The sequence below is a fragment of the Cricetulus griseus genome, chromosome X (genome assembly GCF_003668045.3).
Source record: "Cricetulus griseus strain 17A/GY chromosome X, alternate assembly CriGri-PICRH-1.0, whole genome shotgun sequence".
Lineage (NCBI taxonomy): Eukaryota > Metazoa > Chordata > Mammalia > Rodentia > Cricetidae > Cricetulus > Cricetulus griseus.
Genome location: NC_048604.1, coordinates 114,942,040 through 114,949,562, shown reverse-complemented (window position 1 = coordinate 114,949,562; position 7,523 = coordinate 114,942,040). Strand labels below are relative to the sequence as shown.

Below are 7,523 nucleotides of genomic sequence, written 5' to 3'. Positions count from 1 at the left end.
CAGCCTGACTTTTCAAGGAAAGAGACATGCTTGAGTAGCCCAAAACAACTTCAGGTCAAACTATGTGAACAGGAGCAACAACATTGATAACAGAACAGAACTTGTGCCACAGATGAGTCTCAGAGACCCTTGAACCTGAGTAGCCCTTGGTCCACAAGGGGAGAGAGCTCTGGCCTGGGGATGCTAGGCCACTTCCCTTGGGCTGCCAATAGTCTCCTGGGGAGGGATGGTGGCAAAGGACTAGAGTCTGCACTTCATGGTCTGGGCCATTGCACCAGCTGCTAAAATGGCAAAACCAAGGAGCTGCCCTAACATTGGCCCAGTGACAGTCAGCACCCAAAAGGTATCAGACCTGAAGAGTCAATGGACCTTGCAAAAATAGAGTAGGAGGACCTGGGCATTGGTAGCATATGCCTGTAATCCCAGCACACGAGAGGCAGAGGCAGAGGCAGGTGGAACTCTGTGAGTTCGAGACCAGCTTGGTCTACAGAGTGAATTCCAGAATTCCAGGACAGGCTCCAAAACAATACAGAGGAAACCCTATCTCGAGGAAAAAAAGAGTAGAACACAGGTCTATCCTCAGAGGGAAGCAAAGACTTCACCCATATAAAGTGAGACTGGGTCCTCCTGCAGAGTCAGTGTGGCTGGACAAGGGCTTTGGGTGTCAGAAGCGATGCCATTGCTGGGGGCCAAAGTGCATGGGCAGGTTGTGTGCCAGGGCCACATACACGTGGCCAAAGTTGCAGTTCACAGGCAGGTTGAGCAGAGGTGGTACATAGGGTGCTGGCATGGGTCCTATGTTGATGGGGAAGTAGTTGAACCCAGGTCACACAGGTGGCAGGGGGAAAGGTAGGTGCACCATGGTGATGGGTGGCATCTGTGGGTGCAGGTTCTGTGGGCCAGGCCATGGCAGGCATCCCACGTGCTATTGTTTCTTGGTTGGCTTCTCCAGTGGGGGGGGGGCGATGCTTTGAAGTTGTTCTCTCCATTCTTCCTTCTCTGTTCCTCTTTAGCCTCCTTTTGGATTTCTTCAATCAGCTTTTCATCATCATCAGTGGGGTCGCTCCAGAGGGAGCACTGGGAACATTCCTGGCAAGAGGCTTCTGGAAAGCTAGGATGCTGGCAGAAACGGTCATGGCCATTGATAGAAACTCGACAGACATAGCACATCTGGGCACCACAGCGGCAAGACATGCAGTTGCAGCCTTTGGATTTGATGAGGCCAGTCCCACACTTGATGGGGAATGTACTGTGTATGTTTATCTTATTGATTGTTGAATAAAATACTGTTTGGCCAATGGCAGCAAGTTAGGCACGAATAGGATCAAAGAGGATTCTGGGAAATGTAGTAGAGAAGTGCTGATCCAGGCAGGAATTGACGTAGCAAGGAGTCTCATATTTAAGCGAAGGAGAAACAGGAAATGCCCCCATTTTTCCCCTCCGCTCCTGTTCCAGTGGCACAATGTGATCCACCGACAAGGAGGGACGCCAATAAGGCGTCCAATAAGATAAGTCTTATAAAATATATAGGTTTATGATAATTAAGACTGAGGTAACAGATGAGGAATCCTAGTCATTGGCCAAGCAGCATTGTACCTAATACAAGTTTCTGTGTATTCATTTGAGCCTAACTCAGGCAGGCGGCTGGCAGAGACCACCCACATGGCGGTACGGCTCAGGCGGCTTTTGGCGGAAAGATTTATCGTAACAGAATGGTGTCAGAAGTGGGATGACCCCATGCCCCCAAGGTTTCCAGACAAAGAGGGAAACCTGCTACCACAGCCTGCCCTGTCGGGCCACTGAGTGGCATCGGAGCAGCTTCCGTATGCTTGCGCTGTCCTGGTGCTTCTGGAGTTTAGACTCGGCACTTCTGAGATGATAAAGACAGATCCAGATAAAGAAAAACCTCTAAAGGTTTGTTTACACTGCATTTAAAAATATATGTAGGCTTATGAGAGAAGGAAGCAGAGGCAGACAGATTTCCACAGAGAATCCCTGTCTCGGGGGGAAAAAAAGCAAAAGAAAGTAAAAATAAAGTAATAAAAAAGCCACATAAAGATGGCAAATACGCAGAGAATCTGGATACTATATGCCATATTGTTGTCTTTAAATTGTTTGATTGCCGAGGAAAGAATTATTGCTGCTAACATACATTTGATTATAAATGCTGCTAAATTAATCCAACTTATACATTTTTAAAATGCTTTAACTTCAAAATTTAAGTCTAAGGACAGGCTACTTAGAAATAAAGGTTTTACTTGTATTTCCACAGAAAATCAAAAGCTGTTGATTCCTTCCAGACTAATATGGTTTGATCAAGCAAGACCCCCTAAAGCTGAGATGATACAGCCTTACAGACTACAAAAACAAGGACTTGGTCAGGTTTCTATGTTTTATCATGATCCCCATGATATATAAACATCGCCCCCAATCAACAGAAAACAGTTTAGAAAAAACGATGCCCATATTCCCAAATATTGTTTATAAATGTTTGTTTTCATTTAAATGGGGTTAGTTATAAATAATAATGAACATAGTCAATCTCTTTTTAAAGAAAGAAAAGGGGAATAGGATATAGGAATGAATACTTTGCATTGGTATAGATTTTCATTTATTGATACAACTTTAAGGTCAATTTTGTGATATGTATATGTCTCCTCTTGTTTAGGTATTGTATTTATTTAGATCTTTTACCTATAATAGTCAGAACTTATAATTAGGTTAGTTAGGTTTTCTAGATATACAGAGATGTATTTGAGATAGATAGGTATTCTTAAAACATTTCAAAGACCTACAGGAATATGACATTTAAATGGCTTAGGGCTTTTCTTGGCAGTGAGACACAACTGCTCCTGGCACACCAATTACATCAGAAAGGAGGATGGGCATCGAAGAAATTCGTTATGGAGTTTGCTTTCAACATGACAAGATTAGCCATTTGGGCAAGAAACTGCTCTTGCCTGGACTGTTTGTTGCTGTATAAACTGGACATACAGGACCCACAAGAAAGTGACTGCTAAACTTACAAAACAAGACAGTATTGAAGGGTTCCTGTTGAAATGGAGAAGTGTGCCAGACACACTATGGCCTATGGGCTGAAGATGGATACCCCAACGGTACAGAGGAACTTTGGGTGACTGTCCAGGTAGCAGATGTCTCTGTCAATTCTAGAGTTTATATATTTTCCTTCTATGGTCTTTGATAGAGTTGTAGACAGATAGTTATGGTTATAGTTTTCTTCAGTTATTATAAAAGGTAAGTTACCCTTATTTTTATTTAGACAGAAAAGAGGAGATGATGGGAAATGTACTGTGTATGTTTATCTTATTGATTGTTGAATAAAATACTGTTTGGCCAATGGCAGCAAGTTAGGCACGAATAGGATCAAAAAGGTTTCTGGGAAATGTAGTAGAGAAGTGCTGATCCAGGCAGGAAGTGACATAGCAAAGAGACTCATATTTAAGCGAAGGAGAAACAGGAAATGCCCCCTTTTTTCCCCTCCGCTCCTGCTCCAGCGGCACGATGTGATCCACTGGCAAGGAGGGACGCCAATAAGGCGTCCGATAAGTTAGTCTTATAAAAAATATAGATTTATGATAGTTAAGACTGAGCTAACAGATGAGAATCCTAGTCATTGGCCAAGCAGCATTGTACCTAATACAAGTTTCTGTGTATTCATTTGGGCCTAACTCGGGCGGGCAGCTGGCGTAAAGCTCACATGTGGCGGTGGGGCTCAGGCGGCTTTTGGCAGAAAGATTTATCACAACACACACTGGTAGCATTTTCTAATTCGAGCAGCAGTCATTTTTTCTTCAATAAATGTCCGGTACTTAGCATTATCCCTTTTGGCCAGTTCTTCACAGGTGAGGCCGGTATGCTCTTTCCAGAGACCCTGACACTTCCTACAGGTCTGCCCTGTGAGGATTAGGGCAACTGAACCTCTTCACATCCCTGTCCAACAGAGCAGGAAAACTACAGGAGGGGCACCTGACGAGCTCATCACCACAGGCTGCAGTGACTTATTCTTCAGATTTCTGTTCATAGTATTTGCACAGAATGGTCTGTGGGAGCACCTTCTCCAGTTCACTGGTTGGGAAGGAACATGTGCAGCTGCCCTCCATGCAGCTGAGTTCTGACTTTCCTGACCCGAACACTGCCTCTTGGGCATATCTGATGAAACATTCTTTGCAGAACAAGTGAGCATCGGAACACTGTGTCAGCTCCTCAAATGCAAACTCCCCAAAGCAGCATCCACACTCAATCAGCTGTCCATCCTTTTGACACTGTTCTGCCTTCATCTGCATTGCTTCTTGACCCCACCTGTTTTCCAAGTTGGCCTCCTGAGATTCTGACAGTCCAACACTAGAATTTCTAGGCTTTTCTTCTCCTAGTCTGTTCAGACCATGCCACTGGGCAGCTGGTTTGGAATAGTGGGCCGGGATGTCTGAGGTTCATGTTTTTCTGTCAGTGTGACATCATCCAGGTTGTCATCTGCATGATGCTCAGGATCTGGGGCAACCACCATTGGAATCCCTTCTTCACTACAGGAGTCAGATATGAGGATGGGCATCCTTTCATCTCCCTGGTGGTACTGAAAGTTGTTCAATTGAATGACCTCCTCTTCGTTGTTTCCCTCTGCCATTTTCAAATTCCCTGGTGATCAGCAGGAACTCCTGTCTTCACCAGATCGCTGCTGCTGTTTTTTCTCCACATTTCTTAAGTTCTTCATTTCCAATTTCTAATGTGTTAATCCCTTTCTTTCTGGGACAAAATATAAAAGTAGCCACAATCTTCAATGCTCTTTAAGCTCATTCTTAAAATACAACATCATGAGCTTCTCCTCATTGTGTCTGCTTTGGTGTTTGCTTCATGTCTGTAAATTGTGACTTGTCACAGTGATGTTGTCTGGCTCTCAGGACATTTCCAAGTACAACAAGAGTGCTTCTGGTTTGGAAATGCTCTAGGAAGCCAGATGCCCTGTGTTGATACAGAAATATCAGTTGAAAGACACCACATCACATGGACATCATTTGTGCTACAGTGAGTAGACAGCCAACTTCCCAAAATCCTACAATAGATTATACATAAACTAGGACCCTCCTCTCCACAACATGAGAGGCAAGCTAGAAATTTCTGTGCAGTTCAAAACCATCACCCACAGAATCAGGAATCAACAATAGTGCACTGAGAGCTGTGGTTATTTGCTGTACATCAGAACTGACAGCATCTCCTTTCCAAGCTATGGATTAAATGTTACCTCCTTGGGGAAGCATTTCTGAATGCCAGGTATAAAGTTTGCACACTTGATTATGTTCTTTCAGAGTGCCAGACTGGTTATATTGTCTCCCTTATTGCTTCACTGTTTCTCTTCCAAGTTAGACTGAAATCTGTTAGTGTTGAACCACATCTTACATCTTCACCACAGGTCTTTAGATCTCTACATATAGCTGCTGTACAATGTTATCCCTGTACAAAGCAAACAGTTTCCTCAAGGATCTTGAAGGCTTGGCTCATAGTTGGGTCATGGCTGTCAATCATGTTTAGTATATGCTAGCAGATGGCCAGTAATCAGCCACTTTGTGCAGGGCTGCAGGACACTGATGAACTTGGTACAGGTGGGTGAGCACAAAAACAGCTGAACCTGGCCTGTCTCTGCATTTTGATCTAAGTAGGGACTCCTTCAAGTCAGCACTCATTATCCACATTCAGAGAATGTGCCAAAGGACACAGGTAGAAATACACAATCCCCTGAGTGAATTTAGGGATAGGAGAGTGAACAGCTATACTGTTGCCTCTGAGCAAAATTTGATGTATTATTTATGGAACATGGGTTTGCCTGCAAATATTAGCCATGTTTTCCTAATAAATCCCATCACCCCTGTATTTATGATGCCTCAAATGTAAGCTACATACCTACTGATAACTCTGAGACAGTAAAGTCTATGGTGAATGTTCTTGACTGTGTATTTAACTTTGTTAGGCTGGGACTTGGAAATCATCCAAACAAAGCTTGTTCTGATAGAGCCCTACAAGTCTACATTTCCCACATCCCTTCTAACTTCTATACTAAAATTCTTCCATCTGATGGTTATCATCAATTAATAGGTCTCTATAGCACCTTAGTGTGTCACAATCAAAGTTTTTTAAAGAAAAGAATGAAAGGAAAATTCACAGTGTACTGAACAGATTGTGTTAAGTGCCCTTCAGAGCATTTTGTTTTATTTCTACAGTTATGAGTGCCCCATCTCAGCATAGAAAATGTACTATAAATACAGCTCTTGCCAAAAGGTTTTGAACATTGGTGCTACTCAACTCTTGCTCAAGTCTCACTGGGATATAAAAGAAAAGCCCACATTTCTGTCAGAGGAGAAAAACGTCTTTAACATTACACAATATCAAAGTAGTTTTCAAGAGCAGAAGAGAACACAGGTATTGTAATGTAATTTATATGAGAGCTTACAAAAGGAAAATTAAACTAATGGCTCAGTAATGCCTCCATAGGTGGTACAATTAAAAGGAAGGTGGTAACTGCATGAAGTCAGGAAAATGATGACCCTTGGAGGGCAGGGCTATTGTGTTTAGCAGGGGGTATAACGCATTCTAGACCTTAAAGTACATACTGAAATTATAGAAATTTGTTACATCGTGCTAACCTGCTATATCTCCCATCTCGTAGGTATATTTAAGAGCAATAAAAGAATTCTAATTGTATCGTTGAAATGGCAAACCTATCAGAACACCATAAATATATTCATTCAATCTTTTCTATTGTCAAAAGCTGAGCAGGGTCAAGCCTAACTAGTACTTGGATGAGAGGACTCCAGGAGTTAAGGTTTAACAAAAAGGAACATTTATACATACAGCATTTCAAACCATATGTTTTCAAAATTAGTTACTGTGACAGATCTTCTCTTTTGTTTTAAATAGTTAAAGTTGAGAAAGATACATGTGAATATTGAATATTATAATGAAAAGCAGACCTGGAGACCCACTGGGTACATATAATCAAGGAAAAATATACTTTTGCTGCCTAGGGGACCAGTCCCCAGCAGCACAAGGCTCAAAGGGAAGTTAGGGGGAAAAGACACTCACACACACTCTTGATGGTTTCCTTCAGGCTTTTTCTTTATTTTTTATTATCTCTATTCTTTATTTATTTTCCTGGTGATTTCCTTCCCTCGTTCTTGATATTTTCCTTCTATCTTTATTCTTGATGTTTTCCCTGCAACTCCTCCTAACTCTCTTGTTCTTGAAGTTTCCCTTCTAACCCATTTTAACTCTTTCTAACGCTATTCTTTTCCTTATAGCTTCTATACTCCAGAAAAATCTTTCAGGCAATATAAAAATTACAGTGTGGTTGCATTCTGTTTTTCAAGTGAATGAATACAATTTTAAAAATAGCCTGTTTTCCATATCCCTTACATGATTAAACATTTTACATATTACAGGTGAAAAATAAATTATCCCAGGAACCCACATATATTCACTCACACTCAAGCAACTTGTTATACATTAAAAATGTA

At 42.0% G+C, this 7,523-nt stretch overlaps 1 pseudogene; it reads right to left on the bottom strand.

Moving 5' to 3' along the window:
- Positions 1-664: 664 nt before the first annotated feature.
- Positions 665-4,304, bottom strand: LOC100757771 (annotated as a pseudogene).
- Positions 4,305-7,523: the final 3,219 nt, after the last annotated feature.